General features: G+C 32.3%; 1 pseudogene; it reads right to left on the reverse strand.

The window, feature by feature from the left end:
- Window positions 1-8627: 8627 nt before the first annotated feature.
- LOC141496564 (uncharacterized) lies at window positions 8628-12650 on the reverse strand (annotated as a pseudogene).
- Window positions 12651-17191: the final 4541 nt, after the last annotated feature.

Below are 17191 nucleotides of genomic sequence, written 5' to 3' on the forward strand. Positions count from 1 at the left end.
TTTCTCAAACTTTGAGTTTGAAACTTTTCCCCTTAATATAATTTATAACACTTCCAAATATAAAAGATATATATATGTGTGTGTGTGTGTGTGTGTGTGTGTGTGTGTGTGTGTGTGTGTGTGTATGTTAGCTCTTTCCTAATGAGCAACCCAGCAATCTAAACGGGAATGAAGATGTTCATTTTTGAGGGATTAATTTTTGTAATGTTGTGTGGTTAGCTCTGTAACTTTGACTCTTCCTTTGATCCTCAGGTTTGTTGCATTACTGCAATTATTGCATTAAGTTGGTGAAAGCAACTAGGAAGAAATTAGCATTACAACAGGTCAAACAAATCACTGTCACATGGATGGAAATCTTCATCACAATATTGATTGATCAAATATTAGAAATGTGTCTTTAACGACAAAGATGATGATCCCATAAGCAAATAATGAGAGGAAGTTTTCATTGTTTGAATTGCTGATTTGATTCAAAATCACTGATTAGTTCTGCATTAAGAATAGGATTATTATAAACTATAGATTACTATAAACTATAGCTTATTTTGAACAGAAATTTTCAGGGTCAGAGTTGGTGACAGCAACATAGTCATATGATATACTCAGTTTCATTCTATTTGATTATTTTAGTTGAGAATACAACTATATACTTTTCACAGGATCATTGATTTTTAAGCTCAAAAGTCATCAGTGCTATATAGTTCAATCTCTTATTTTTCAGATGAGAAACTTAGTTTGAGGACAGTTAAGTGATTTGCCCAAAGTGTCAGAGGCAGTAATGAATATTGATAGTATTTGATCCTAAGATCTTTATTTCTAAATCTCATAATGAATCTTTGCACTACACTTTGCAGGAAAGGAAGGAAGGAAGGAAGGAAGGAAGGAAGGAAGGAAGGAAGGAAGGAAGGAAGGAAGGAAGGAAGGAAGGAAGGAAAAGAAAGGATGAAGGAAAGGAGGGAGGGACATAGGGAGGAAGGAAGGAGATAAATAGACCTAGAAAATGGAACAGAATACAACAGAGAAAAGAAATAAGGAAAGAATAAGGAAAGAAAACTAAAAGGATTAAACAAAATAATTCAGAAATTCATAGACTTTAGAGTTAAAATGGACTTTGGGTATTTGAGCATCATATTCTAATTTATGCCCCATGCTCCATAATGAAAACTGCAAAATAATTTGGAGGCAATATTGAGTATTGAAAAGAGAACTAGTCTTTAAGTCATATGCCTTAATATCCAACACTGATACTTTTCAGAAGGATCTTGAACAAGGTCTTTTGTTCTTCCTATACCACAGTATGGTCATTTATAAAACAGGATAGTTAAATTATGCTGTCACTGAGTATCTTTTGAGAATTATAATCACAGAACTAAATTTTTGAATAGTCTTAATGCAGTTATCACTTTCATTGAAAAATGCATTTATAAAAAACTCATGAATCATAAATACTATAAAGAATAAACATATTTTTCCAGTCATTTGTATTTGAAATTACCAGCTTTTCCAATTATTTTATATATTGTCTTCATTAGTAGGAAAGGCAATTAATATTACAATTTTATGATGCATATCATTTCATTTATTTATTAACATTCATACTATGCATAAATCTAAAATGATCAAATATCATATAGATACAATCTTATTTTATTCTATATCTCCAATTTTCTTTTTCTCCCTTTTTAATGTATTTCTTAATGTTTATTTTTATTCTTTTTTTTCTTTTCCTTTCTGTGTTTATTCCAATCTTTTTCAGAAACACATTTCCTTATGCATTATTTTCTACTATGTAGTTGGGTTATATACTCTCCAATTTAAATTTATATGCTAATTTTAAAAATCTCTCTCTCTCTCTCTCTCTGTCTCTCTCTCTCTCTCTCTCTCCTTCCAGATACATGTGTCTCTTAATTACTTTTATTTCACAAGCTGAAATGCTGCTATTTCTTTGTTCAGAAACTCACACTGTGTCTGGATAATGTTGATATTTATTACCTAATTTAAAGATCAGTCATACCTGCTCACTATTCTATTAGTCATCTTTATTTTGCCCATTTTACAATGCCTTTTGGCCAAAAGTAACATAATCCTGACATGAAATAAAAATAAATGAATTTAATTCTTTTCTGGAATGCTTTCTTTTATAGTATACTTAATCTTCTAGGTAATCAAGTAGAAAATATCCTTTATTATAGGGAAATAATTCTTTGAGATCTGACAGCCATCATATAGACTTTGGAAGAGTTGAACAATTGTTAAATGTTTAAATTGAACATTCACAAACCTCCAAAAGATGATAACAACCCTTACTTTTTCGCTCTGCTTCAGTCATTTTTATACACACATACACACACCCACACACAAGCACACCCAAGCTTTTTACTTTGCACACTCAATTTTCTACTTTCTATGCACCTGTTGACTGTGAGAAATAGACCATTTGATTAAAGTAATAAGAAAATTGTTGAGCTTAAAATGATCTCTTACATAAAATGTCTCAAGTGATCTATTTTTTAAGATTAATGATGGATTTTATTTTAGAAACTTTCATTTCTAGATATACACACAAATTTATAATTACTTGCATCCAGTGTTATTTCCAATATGATAAAGGAAAAAAATATAAATGAAATTAGTAGTGTAATTTTAGTAGATTAATGTAAACAAACTTTCCTGCCTCCTTTCATAAGAACATAGATTTAACTTTGAGGAGAACCTCAAGAGTCATTATAAGATGAAGAAAAACTGAGGACCAGAGAGTTCACAGGTATCAGATCCTCTATGCACCTTCCAGTAAACCTCTTTCCCCTATATTTCATCTTTACATAAAGAACATAAAAGTCCATTTCCTCATTCTTTCTCAGGGTCCAAGATTGCTTATCATAATTTTAAAGACTCCAGTTTTTTTCAAGCTCTTTTCTAAATATTGTTTTTCATCATTCCACCGACATAGAGTACATTAAATGTTGATTTTGAAGCCAGAGAGGTATAATTTCAAACCTTCCTTAGATGAACCTTTTACATAAGATGTCTCAACTTCCACATTTACATAGGAGTAATAATATGGGAGTAATAATGACAACTACCTCACAAGGTTTTTGGGAAGGTCAAATGAGATAATATATGTACTTTATAATGGACCTATAGAAATGTTACCTATCAAAATTTGCATTGTTGTCTTGTGCTTTCCTGGTTCTAATTACTCTAAGTTCATATCAACCTTTCTATTTATCTCTGAATTTCTGATACTCATCATTTTTATAGTATAATAATATTCCATTATATTCTATAAAAGAATTTGTTTGACACTTTTTAAATCAAAGGCCACCTACATTATCCCAGGGTTTGAGAGTACAAAACATACTGCTTTGAATAGTTTGCTTTTTATGGTAACTTTTTGTGACTTTACCATTCTTGTGAATACATGACTAGCAATGTTGAAAATTTTGATTATTTTTGACAAAATACCAAAATGTTTCCAGAATGGTGAAAGTTCACTTCACACTTCAAAAATCCTTTCTTGTACAGCTGTGTGAATGTTTCATAGGTATATCAAATGGAATATTTCTAGCTTTTTTATTTTTTCTGATTCTTTGACTTTATGGTTGTTTTAATCTATACTTTTACTTTTAGTGATTTATGAAAATATGGTTAATAGTTTGCTGTGTTGAAAGCTATACTAAAATAGTCTTTGGTGTTTCAGGAGCCTAGGAGTTTCATACAAGTCGTAATGAAACTCATCATCTTAGACCACCACTGTCAGGCAAACGAATGAGCTACCAAGTACAACAGAAACCAAATCATCTGGTTTTGTCCAGGACCAAACAGTAATTTTTCTCTGGGACTTCGTACTGCAAATACCCCTCTTGATTTTACAATGGGCAGAACAATAATAGAGACCTATTGTATAAATGTATTAGGTCACTTAAAATGGATGAGGACATGGGTTTCTCATTTGACTAACCACTTTCATGTGGAATAACTTCTTCAAACACATTGACATTAGCAAGGAAAACACTAAAATCATAGAGCGTTATGAAGCTGTTCTTTAGTCAGAAAAGATAAAAGAAACAGGAGGGATTGAGTGATTTATTGAAAGTGTTGATCCTTATGGGTATATTGCCTTTAGTGAACCTCATTTAAGTCTGGCGATTAGGACCTAAGTGAAGATTCTGGCCATGAATATAATCCAAGTCAATGTCGTTCTTTTCCAAGGAGTACTCTTGAAAATCACCATGATAGCTATGACTTTATATGTGGGCACAGTTCTTGGTGTCAGAAAGATATTATCCTTATTGCAGGGTAATACAAGTTATTTGCCTGAAAGAATGGCACTGAAGAGGAGGTCAATCACATGTTAATTGTGTTTGCCTTCCAGCAACACTCCTTTATAGTATTCATATGTGATAAAGATGCCATATTGTAACTTACTGTGAAAACAATCAAGTATTTCAAAGGGTAGATGTTTGGTCATAAAAAGCTGATTGAACCACTGTAGAGAATAAAAGGAAAAGAAATAGAGAAAAGACAATATTCTAAGAAACTGCATAATAACTAACTTGCCCTTGGGTCTCCCATTCACTACCCAAAAAGACATACCAATTTTGAGGGAACAGGCCTTAATAAAAATATTTCATTTTTTAAATCTGTATCCCCCCTTGGAATAATGTTTTATCTGTTTTTGATGAAAATTATTTACTACATTTTAAGGTTTGAAGCTTATAGAAATGGAAGATAAAACAAGGAATAGAATTCTAATTGATGTTTTTTTTTTCTCTGAGGTGAAGATTCTGGACATTGATGTCCAAAACAACATCAGGTTCTTCAGTTTAGAATTTTTGAAAGTCATGAGTTTTCTCTTTCCTAATTTTTATTGTCATATTATTCCTGCTATGGTGGTCATGGGCATATCTAACATGGACATTTTAAGTGCCTTTAGCACACAAGGAGAGAGACAAAATATTTATATTGGTGTACACATATACATTGTGTCACATATGTAGGAGAAACATTTTAAAAAAGTATATATGACAGCCTCAAAGAAAATCAAGGAAAAGTAGACATTTTAGACTGAACAGGATTGGTGACAATTGTAGGTGGGGTAAAGGAGGAATATTAATTTCTTTGCCCACTTTCCTTAATTCTTTTTATTTCTATTTAAAAGTATACCCCTCATGCAACTTTTCTGCAGAGCAATTTGGAATTACACCCAAAGGGCAACAAAAATGTGCAGACACTTTGATCAAGCAATACCACTACTGGGTCTATATCCTGAAGAGATTATGAAAAAGGGTAAAAACCTCACACAAGAAGAACATTGTATGCCCTAATAGAAACATGAGCATGATGATCAACCTGGGTGGACCTGATCATTCTATCAGTGCAACAATCAGGGACAATTTTGGGCTATCTGTGTTGGAGAATACCATCTGTATCCAGAGAAAGAATTGTGGAGTATGAACAAAGACTAAAGACTATTGCTTTTAATTTAGGGGGAAAAGTTATTTTATTATGTAATTTGCTATCTCTTATACTTTATTTTTCTTCCTTAAGGATATGATTTCTCTCTCATCACATTCATCTTAGATCAATGTATAATATGGAAACAAAATACAGACTGCCTTCTGTGGAGGAGTGCAGGAGGGAAGCAAGATTAGGGGAAATATTGTAAAACTTAAAATAAATAAAATTTTTCTCAAAATACAAAAATATACCCCTTACTTTGACTAAGATGCGTACATTGGCAAAATATTAGGGATAAGGATAAGGAAGGGTTTTTTATTGCAGTTTAGTTTTGGATTCACTAAATGTATATTTTATGAGTAAAGTTATTTTTAAAATGAATGATATTATATAAGTTTACAACTTAAATGGACATAAATTGCAATATCTTTTAATTACTTTATGGATTTATTTATTTTTCAAATTATTATAATAGTCTTGTTGTAAAAGGAAACATAACCCTCCCCTCCTTCCAAAAAGATAGAAAGCTTCTAGAAAAATAGGGTGGGAGGGAAAAATTTATGTTTTGGTCTGTATTCAGATATCATTAGCACTGTCTTTGGACTGGATTGCAATCTTTATCCTAGGTCCATCAGGGAAGTTGCTTCAATATTTTTCCTACATTTGCTATTGCTAGATATATTTCCCTCCATCCTATTCCTCTCCACTCTCATTTATTCTATTATCTCTCTCCTTTCACATTAACCTCATAAAATATGTATTGTATCTGACTACCCTTTCCCACAATCTTCTGTCTAAACCTGCCCTTCCCTCCCCATCCCCTTTCTCTCATACCTTTCCTCTAGGGCAAGATCAATTTCTATACCCTATTTAAGATGTTTGTTATTTCTGTTCTGAGTCACTTCCAGTGAGAATGAAGCTTCATTCATTCCCCTCTCATCTTTGCCTCCTTCTATTCCAAAGCAAGAATGTTTCCTTGCTTCTTTTACATGATTATCTTAGCACATTCTACCTCTCCTTTCCCTTTCCTCCAGTATATTCCTTTCTCACCCATTAATTCCATCTTTAAATTCATTATACCTTCATATTCAGTTTCCTCTTGTGCCTTGTCTTTATATATTCCTCCTAACTACCTTAATAAATAAGAAGTTTCATATGAGTTATCCATATTATTTTCCCATGTCAGGATACAATCAGTTCAACCTCATCAAACCCCTCATAATTAGCCCTTCCCGTCCACCCTCTCTATGATTCACTTGAGTTCTGTACTTGAAGATCAAACTTTCTATTTAACTCTGGTCATATCAACAGGAGAGTTTGAAAGTCCTCTATTTCAGTGGAAGTCCATCTGTTCAGTTTTACTGAGTAGTTAATTCTTAGTTGTAATCCATGCTCTTTTTCCTTCCAGAATATCATGTTCCAAGTCCTATGAACCCTTCTTTGTAGATACTACTAATTCCTTGTAATCTTGACTCTAACTTTGGAATATTTGAATTGTTTCTTTCTGACTTCTTGTAATATTTTCTCCTTGACTTGGGAGTTCTGGATTTTAATTATAATATTCCTGGGAATTTTTATTTTTGAATCTCTTTCAGGAAGTGACCAGTGGATTCCCTGAGTTCCTATTGGACACTTGACTCTTAGGATATCAGGATAATATCTCTGGAGAATATATATTTTAAAATGAAGTTTAAGTTCTTTTCCTGGTCATAGCTTTCTGGTAGTTCAAAAAATTTTAAATTATGTCTCCTGGACCTGTCTTCCAAGTCAGTCATTCTCCCAATGAAATATTTCATGTTTTTTCTAATTTTTCATTCTTTCAGTTTTGTTTTTATTGTTCCTTGATTTCTCACCAAGTCATCAGCTTCCCTTACCTCAATCCTCCCTTTGAAGGAATTATTTTCTTCAGACTTTTTTTAATCTCCTTTTCCATCTAGCCAATTCTGCTTTTTTACCGTTATCTCCTCATTTACATTTTGGACTGCTTTTTTCCATTTACCCAAAACTGGCTCTTGAAATGTTATTTTCTTCAACATTTTTTGGTATCTCTTTCACCCAACTTCTGGCTTGATTGTCATGATTTACCTGCATTGCTCTCCTTTCTCTTCCCAATTTTTCCTCTACTGCTCTAATTTGATTTTCACAATCCTTTTTGAACTCTTTCATATTCTGAGATCAATTCATATTTTCCTTGGAGGCTTTGGTTGCTGAATTTCTGACTTTTATTTTGTCTTCTGAGTATGTATTTTGAACTTCCATGGGACCAAAGTAATTATATATGGTCAGATTCATTTTCTTTTGTTGTTTGTTCATTTCCCCAGCCTGTGACTTGATTTTAACTCTTTTTAAGGTGGGGCTCTGCTTCCAGGGTGGAGGATGTACTTTCTTTTTTTTATTAAAGTTTTTATTTGAGTTTTTGAGCTTTACAATTTTTCCCCCAATCTTACTTCCCTCCCACCCACAGAAAGCAATCTGTCAGTCTTTACTTTGTTTCCATGTTGTACATTAATTCAAACTGAGTGTGATGAGAGAGAAATCATATCCTTAAGCAAGAAACAAAAAGTCTTAGAGATAACAAGATTAGACAACAAGATATTTGGTTTTTCCTAAGTTAAAGGGAATAGTCCTTGAACTTTGTTCAAACCCCACAGTTGTTTAAATGTATACAGATAGTATTCTCCATGACAGACAGCCCAAAATTTTTCCTGAATGTTGCACTGACAGAATGAGCGAGTCCATCAGGGTTGAACATCACCTTGAGAATCTACTTTCCCATGCTTTGTGGGTCCCAGATAACTTTGGAGGAGAAATTGAGACTGGTGACATAGCATAGCACCCCCTCACTCAAATCCAATTCAATTGCTTGTCATGGCACCACCTCCTTGATGTCATAGTCTTCTTCTAAAATGAAGGACAAAAACATTAAACATTATATAGAATGCGGACGGCTAGGTGGCACAGTGGATAGAGCACTGGCCCTGGAGTCAGGAGGACCTGAGTTCAAATGTGGCCTCAGACACTTAATAATTACATAGCTGTGTGGCCTTAGGCAAGCCACTTAACCTCATTGCCTTTCAAAAAAATTATATAAAATGAATAAATGAATTTTTTTGGTAAGTAAAAGATTCAAATTAATTCAACTAGCATGGGAAAAAGGTGAGAGGACTTCATTTTGCAAGCATCAACTGTACAAATATCTTATAGTTGACTTGTCCATCCTCCATCAAGATCATATTCTCTGATCATTTTCATCTATTAGTTTCTTTTGCAAGTTTGTCATTGCATGACATAGTTCTGCAACATTGCCTTGCTTGTCAAAGATTCAGAACACTTCACAGATTTCTTCTTCCCTGTCTGTATCACTCATTTTTCTGTATATATGGTCAAAAATTCAGGAAAGTAAATAGTGTCATCAACATCAGCATCCACCTCATTATTCATATTCTGTAATTTTGCTCCTGTTGGATTTTGATCCAATGACCTTGTGACTGTTCCAAATTCTTTTGTCACAAAAGAATTGGTGCTGTCTTTGTCAAATAGAGAGAAGGCTTCTTTGAATTCATCAATCAACTCCTCAGTCAACTGATCAGCTATTATGCAGGAAAGCAGAGAGAGGAAGGAAGAAACAAATAAGGTTACTGATGCCACTTTGGTGGGGTGCTTGTTGCACTAGCACTATAACCATTATCCCTGCTGCAGCTGCAGATTTTTAGATTGCCAGCAAGGTTATTGTGGTTGGACTTGGTGCTACAGCAATAAAACTACCCAAGGAAAGAGTAAAGTTACTTTTGCCACAGTTCAAAGCCCATGAGTGTTTCTTGCACTTTTTTATTTTTATGCTTTTAATTCCTCGAGTGTCCCAAGCTGAACTACTCTAGAGGAATCATCATAAGTTTTCAAAATCATATTACAATGCTTTTTGTGAATGTTTTAGGGTCCAAGTGATTGAAGTGGCATCTAGAAAAAGTAATTTGTTGACCCAATCACTATAGATGGAAGACATGTTAGGGTGATGAGGAGGAGAGCCCTCACTTCAATCTGTAGGATTGGTTCATTAACACCTAAAAGCTTTAAGGAGAAAATAAAGGAGCAGAGAAAATATCTGCTGGCTCTTACTGTTGATTTATGAAAAAATAACAACTAGATACTTGATATAAAAATGAAATAAATCTTTATATATTCACTCATTCGCACAATAGAAACATGTTAGAAGTATAATATCCCGCTATAGTCTCCAAGAATATAGAAACATATTATGAATTCTATGACCAATCATATAAAAGTGATCAAAAAGAGTATACACATTCAATTATTTCAATCAGTCTCTTTTTGGCAAGAGAATGGGGTTAAGTAATTTCCCCAAGATCACACAGCTAGATAATTGTTAAATATCTAAGATCAAATGTGAACTCAAGTCCTTCTGACTCCAGGGCCAGTGCTCTATCCACTGTGCCACCAAGCTTCCCTTAAACTATTTTAATCACACTAAAATTTTGCAAAACTTGTTGTATTCTAATGATTTTTTTGTTATCTCAGTTAATCTTCATCCAACGATATCAATAATATATGAAAATGGAAATGCAGAATAAAACTAGCAAATAATAATCAAATAAAAATCATATATATATATATATATATATATATATATATATATATATATATATATTTTTTTTTTTTTTTACAAGGCATTGGGGTTAAGTGACTTGCCCAAGATCACACAGGTAATTATTAAGTGTCAGAGGCCGGATTTAAACTCAGTTCCTTCTGAATCCAGGACCAGTATTCTATCCACTGTGCAACCTAGCCACACCAATAAGCATTTATTAAGCACCTACTCTCTGCTACACAAAAAAAGAAAGAAATATGGTGTGTTTGTTAGTACATTAAATTTATTTGGGGGAGATAATAAATAGATATATAAGTTAGAAGAGAACAATTTGCAAATTAATACATAGTGGTTCAATGTATGTTAATTTAGAAAGAAAAATGCTAGTAGTTGAGGAGATATGGAAAGACTAGATAAAAAGCAACACTTAAACTGTGTTTTGATAGAAAGTATTGGATGAATTGGAGGAGAGGAGGAGTCTCCTCCGAAGACCAGAGAAGATCAAGGAAAATACAAGAAGATGAGTTTTGAAGTATAATGTATGAGTAATTTAGAGAAGATCAATTTGAGCAATTCACAGATTGTAGAAAGAGGAGTAATGGCAAAATTAGGTCAGATATATTGACTGTGATTACTTTTTGAATAGCTTAAAATCCAAATTTCCTTCTTTATCAGAGAAGATATAGGCAATAATGAAAAAAAGATAGCCTTTGATGCAAGGTCATGGAGGGTAGCCATGTTTCAAAGAGCAATAGTAGATGAAAAGATGAGAAAAAAGTGTTCTGTATGAAGGTAGGGAGTTATGGTTTGTAAATGCAAAGTATAACCTCTGACCCCCAGGTGCCTTTGAAGAATTTACAGACTCAGACTCAGATGAGAAATATATGAGAAGAGAAAGTGAAATAATTAAGGATCATAATTGGAATCACTTCCACATTAAGTAAGGTATAAATTCTGATGACAATAAAAACCAAAAAACAAAATCAAAACCCTTTTGATGACTATGACATATTGATCTGTTTTGTAATATATGTTAATATATAAACTGCAATTATTTTATGGTTGTCTTTTTGTATATACTTACCAAGAAATCTATTTAAAAATATCAAATATCCTGTGAAATTATGCTTCATGATAACTTTAGATGCACAATAAAATGAAGAGAAGGAAAATGAATAAGTGTTTTCAAATTTAGTAAATTTTGTTCCAGGTATTGTGAGGTGTTTTTCCAATATTATCATTTGACAATGAAATATCTCTTATTTATTCTTTTATTTACTTAATTATGCAATTTCCTTTTATTTATTTCTCTAGGGAGAATCTATAAACCATCCTTCCATTTAAATGCAAGTTCTTTTTTGTTTTCTGGTTTGATTTATAGTGAAAATGTCAAGCTTGATTTACTTAAGTTTTTCAGACAACACATTAACTCAGTCACTGGCAGATATCTAACATTTAGGGAAAAACAGCAAATAGCTTAAATGAATAGATAGCATAAGGACTAAAAAATATATATATATATATATACATATATATATATATATGTATATATTTATATCTCCTCGACCCTTCTTTTCCCTATTCTATCCCCTTCCCTGCAAAATTGAAAAAAAAAGTTGTCATAGGACTGAAGCTTATTTTACATTTTACTTTGTTTCAGGGATACTATTTTCAAAGTATTTACCATCAAGTTTCCAAATGATTGTTGATGAAATTATCCATAGTTAATTGGACTGGTCCTTATAAAACATATCTAATATTTTTCAGGGATTTTCAGTACTGATAAATAATAGGTTTCCTGTACCTATCTATTAACAACCTGGGATAATCTTAATAAGTTATTGAGTCATTGATGTAGGAATTATTGATACCCTTCTAAAATATATGGAAAAATTTTGTGATCAGGATAATTTAAGTAATTTTAAAAAAAAGTAAAGACTTGGATTTCCATTGCTTAAATTCAATTTTTTAAAAAAAGTTTTGCAAGGCAAATGGGGTTAAATGGCTTGCCCAAGGCCACACAGGTAATTATTAAGAGTCTGAGGGTGGGTTTGAAAGGAGATACTACTGACTCCAGGGGTGGTGCTCTGTCCACTGTGCCACCTAGCCACCCCATTAAATTCCATTTTAAAATGGAGCTGGAAATATTGGTGTTGAAGCTATAACCTTCCAAAGGCTTTGATCCAGTTCAAGTAGAATTTTTCTTTGTTCCTGCCTCTACTTCAGAAAATAATTATATATTTGGTAATTTTATATCTGTAGAAATGAGCAAAGCAGAAAATGTAGAAGTCCCGGGTTTCATCTTGCAAAACTACAGGGTTATCTTATTAATGCTTTTGTTTACCCTTCATTTTTGAGAAAGATGAATGGCATCATAGATGATGTCTTCACTTGTTATGTGAATGGATTTAAGTGAGTCAATCAGTCTCACTCTTTCTTCCAGAATCATCAAACTTCAGTGGCAAAACAAAATGAAGATGACCAGTGATGTCCCATGTGGGATAAAACGCAAGATGGATCACCTCTATCTCTGACCAAACTCTAAACACTCCACAGAATCTGCTTTAGTTACCTTCATGGCCATTGGCTCATGGCTCATTCACCCATTCTACTGAGGGTAGATACCCTAACTCACCAGTCAGTTTAAGGCCTGTGAGTTATTCTCATACCAGTGGAGTTCATCTGGTCAGATGGTTTTATCAGATTGTGGTCACTGTATATGCTACAGTTGAGAGTTAGGTGATAGATAAACACAAAGGTGGTTGAAAAGCCATGAAAAGACTTGACAAGTCCTCACACCAGCAGTACTAGCCCTTCTTAAACATACAATAAAACAAAGACATCAGAATAATTTGTAGCTAGAAGACATGACTATAAAACTTATAATTCTATGATCTGGGGTGGGTTCAAATATGGATTTAAATTTTAAAGTTTTGTATTTCTTATTATTTTGCTATACTATTATTATGAATATTAAATATTCTCTTGACTATTTATTTCCTGAATTAATTTTGATGTGCTCATATCATTCTCTAGCCTTCAATTGTCTCATCTATAAAATTAGAAATTTACATACCTCAAAAATATTATAGCTTTGAATTGCTATCCTTTGAGAAAGTCATAAAGAAGTAAACTAATAATCACAACTTATATTTACATAGTATTGCAAGTTTTAAAAAAGTGCTACAATTCCCTGCTTTGAGCATCTCTTTAACCTTTATCAGTAACTGCAACAATAACAAAGTCTAAATAGATTCATAGAATTGTTCACAAAATCACCGATCTGGAACTAAAGGGAACATCAGAGCTATTGATTCAATTTACAAATTTGAAAGACTGAAATTCATGAAGATCAAATGATTTGCCCAAGGTTACATAGATAATAGAAGCATAATAGAAAGATTTGAACCCACGTCCTTTGACTCCAAATCCAGTGCTGTTTGTACTCTATGTGGAGGAGTGTTATTCTAAAGACTTTCTATAACATACAAAATCCCCACCCTGAATATGTAAAACCGCACATTTCATGTCTTCCATTAACGTTCTCAATTTTATTATAATATCCCTTCCCTTTTAGTACTCTACTGTAGTTAAACTATTGTGCTAGCTGTTCCATCTCTTGCTTCCCTGCCTTTTTATGAACTTTCTTCTATCTAGAATGTTCTCTCAATTCATTTTTTCACTTCATTGAAACTCTTGCTTTTTTCAATGTACTACTTAGGTGGTAACTTTTTTTTTAGTTTTTATTTTTTAGTTTTGCAAGGCAATGGGGTTAAGTGGCTTGCCCAAGGCCACACGGCCAGGTAATTATTAAGTGATTGAGGTCAGATTTGAACTCAGGTACTCCTGACTCCAGGGCTGATGCTTTATTCACTGTGCCACCTAGCCACCCCAAGGTGGTAACGTCTAAAAAAATAAACATTGTTTCTCCACTGAGAGTGTAGAGGTGATCATAGACTAACTTTAGCTAAAAGCCTTGGCTTCACTTAACTAGCTAGAACTGTAATAGATTAGAATACTCCCTACAATCTGTGGGGAATCACAGGGAAAAAAGAAGTTTCAGGAAAGTATATGCTACACCAGAATTATAACACCCCCCCCAACCAAGCTTCAAAGCATTTTGAGAAATGCAGAATGAGAAAAGCCTGAGGCAGAAGTTTCCCACCCAGAAATTGCTTTTCTTTCTTTAGTATTTTGCTCTTAATTTATTTAACAATCTTGACTTTCTACAATTATGGAACTGTACGATAACATAACTCTCAGTTATCCAGTGAAGGCAGAAATACAGAAAGAGGCAGAAAAATTTCCCTACTAGAAAAACCAAGAAGAAAAACAGAATTAAGGGCAAGGGAAGAAAAATAGCAACAACAAAATTAGAAGGATCAAATGGAGATAGAATTAGAGTTAAATATGAAGAATTTCCAAGTTCACAAGCAAAACCAGAGGATACAATTGAAAAACTTGTCCTTTTACTTTGCAGTGATGGTTGAGATGCCACTGTTAAGAACCTCTCCCATGACCCATCACAATGAGACAATAATATGTGATCACTATTAAGGAAAATGGAAATTATTTTTGTTACTCAAACAAAATTAATTCATAGCAAAAACTATATTTAAAAATTGATAAAAAAATTTGTAAAATCTAATAATTATGGTAATACTTATTAAATGAAGACAACTTTTTTAAAATCTCTTCTTGAAATGAAAGCTTTTATTAAAAATGAAACATCAAATGCTGACAGATTTTTTTAATTTTAATAGTGTTAAACTAAAATGTAAATTTTTATTTACAATTAATTTGGAGAATTAATAGTAGTTTCATAGTTTTTTTTCAACAGATCAATATCCCATCATTACCTTTCTCCAAAAATAAATTATTATACTTACAAATGAAAAATACATATTCTAGAGTGTCTTCAATATTCCCACATTCGGTGTTTTTTCAAGTGGAACTAAGTTTTGATGATTAACAAATGTATCTGCCATTCAAACTGATCCAGAGCCTGTCACAATGAAATGTGACTTATTCTAAATCAGAAGACACTATTATCCATTCACAAATAATGCTTGTGAAATTTGTCATTTTCAAATTAAATTCATTTGAACTTCAGAAAATGATTAGCAGTTTATAATTAGGTAGTCTGAATTATAATTTTTGCCAATTTTAATATCAATTAGCTGAAATATAGAGATATTTGTACAGTCTTAAAACTCAATTTTAATTCATATAAAAGTGAAGATATTACTTTTCAAATAATTGAGGATTGAAGTCTTCATCTCGAAGACATAATTTAAATGTGGATCTTCTCATTAAATTTTTTTCATCCTCCACTAGAAAAATCAATTGCAGTAACAAGTTGTAAATTTATATGCAGCAACCTGATCTTTCATGATTTTAATATATTGTTTTATTATCATAATTACAACTTACCTTCATTGAGTAATAACTTTATTGAAACCTGTACACATTTCCAGTCTTGTATTAATTGTGGGAAAAAAATATAATTTATCATTATATATCAAGCAAATAACTCTAAGGATGAAAAGATAGATAATTAAATAGCTAACCAGCTAGCTAGCTAGATAGATAAGATAGGAAGATAGACAAAAGAAACAAAAAAAGACAGATTGAGTCAAGAAGACCTGAATACAAGTCTAAGCTTCAACACTACTGACTAGGCAAATGACATAAGTCCAAATGTCTCAAAAAAGGGGGAGGGGGAAGAGGCTTTCCTCTCCTTGAATCTCTTAGTATTATAACCCTCTTGGGTTGTTGTTGGTATTATTTTAAGTAAGTTTCTTTACTTAACTAACCATATATTTTATCCCCAGCAGAATGTATTCTTTCAATGTAAGGGATATTTGATTTAATGATTATACCCCTAATGACTTCAAGAATAGTGATTTAAAATCATAACAATATAGATAGATGTATAAACAGACAAGCAGACAGATAGATACATACATACATACATACAAACACAGATGGATAGATCGATAGATACAAATAAATACGATGTGAAATATAGCCAAAGATAATCACTGTCTCTTAATAAGGACTTGATGAATGGATAAGAATGACACTTGAAGGGTAGGAGTGATAAATATGTTTTGAGTGTAATATTATAAAACATTTTACTCTAAAAGTTTTTTCCCATTCCTCCTTTTTTCTCAGCAGATCAACAAACATTTATTAAATACTTTTCTTTAGTTTGCCCAACACTATTATGATGATAAAAATAAAAATAAAAACAATACAAACAATGGGGAAACCTATATTATAGTATGGTTATAATAACACAAAAAAGGAATTGTAAAGATTGTAGGAGGTAATTGGTCTTCAAAAATGGACAGATTGTGATGAACTTCACATTGTGAAACTCAGTATAACTGGATGATTGATGACATAAGTTCATCTTTAATCTTAAGTTTCTTAGATATAAGAAAACAAAGCTGTTATTTTCTAAGTTTTTAAAGTAAAACAGCAAAATCTGTAATGCTGATTCATACATAACTTTGAGTCTTTTTTTTTCTTTCTCTTGTCTGATTTTTTGACTTTTCTCTTAGACTTCATCTAAACCATTGTTTTAGACTTTCCTTTTGGATTAGAGGGTTATAATTCTACTGGTATCATTGTAATGCTGCATCATAAAAAAAATAAAAGCAAACAAAAATAAAACCAAAAACCTGAATTAAATGAATAAGTATTTGGGGCTTAAATAGAGGATTTTATATAGTTACTCATTACTGTCAGGTCCTTTAGTACAGTTATCCTAATAAGGATTGCGATAATAAGGTGATGATGTTAATTCAGAAAGGGAATATTACCTCTCATCTTCAATTGATGGATGGCATCTTTCTCTAATGTAGAATTTCTGCAATGTGTTAGCACTGGGAATGTGTCCAAAAATTCAAAATAGCACTTCACATCCAACCTCATGGTTCAATGTGGGTGAAGGTACTTGAGAAGCTGCCAAATAAACCTCAGACTTACAAGCTGTCTAATACCTAGACTTTCAAATATAATACCCTATCTAATTTATGTAAACTCAACTCATTTAAGATCCTGAGACTATGATTTTTTTCTCTACCAGTTAAATTTTAGTCCATAAATAATTACTGA

This window comes from Macrotis lagotis, chromosome 8 (genome assembly GCF_037893015.1).
Source record: "Macrotis lagotis isolate mMagLag1 chromosome 8, bilby.v1.9.chrom.fasta, whole genome shotgun sequence".
NCBI classification, from domain to species: Eukaryota; Metazoa; Chordata; class Mammalia; order Peramelemorphia; family Peramelidae; genus Macrotis; species Macrotis lagotis.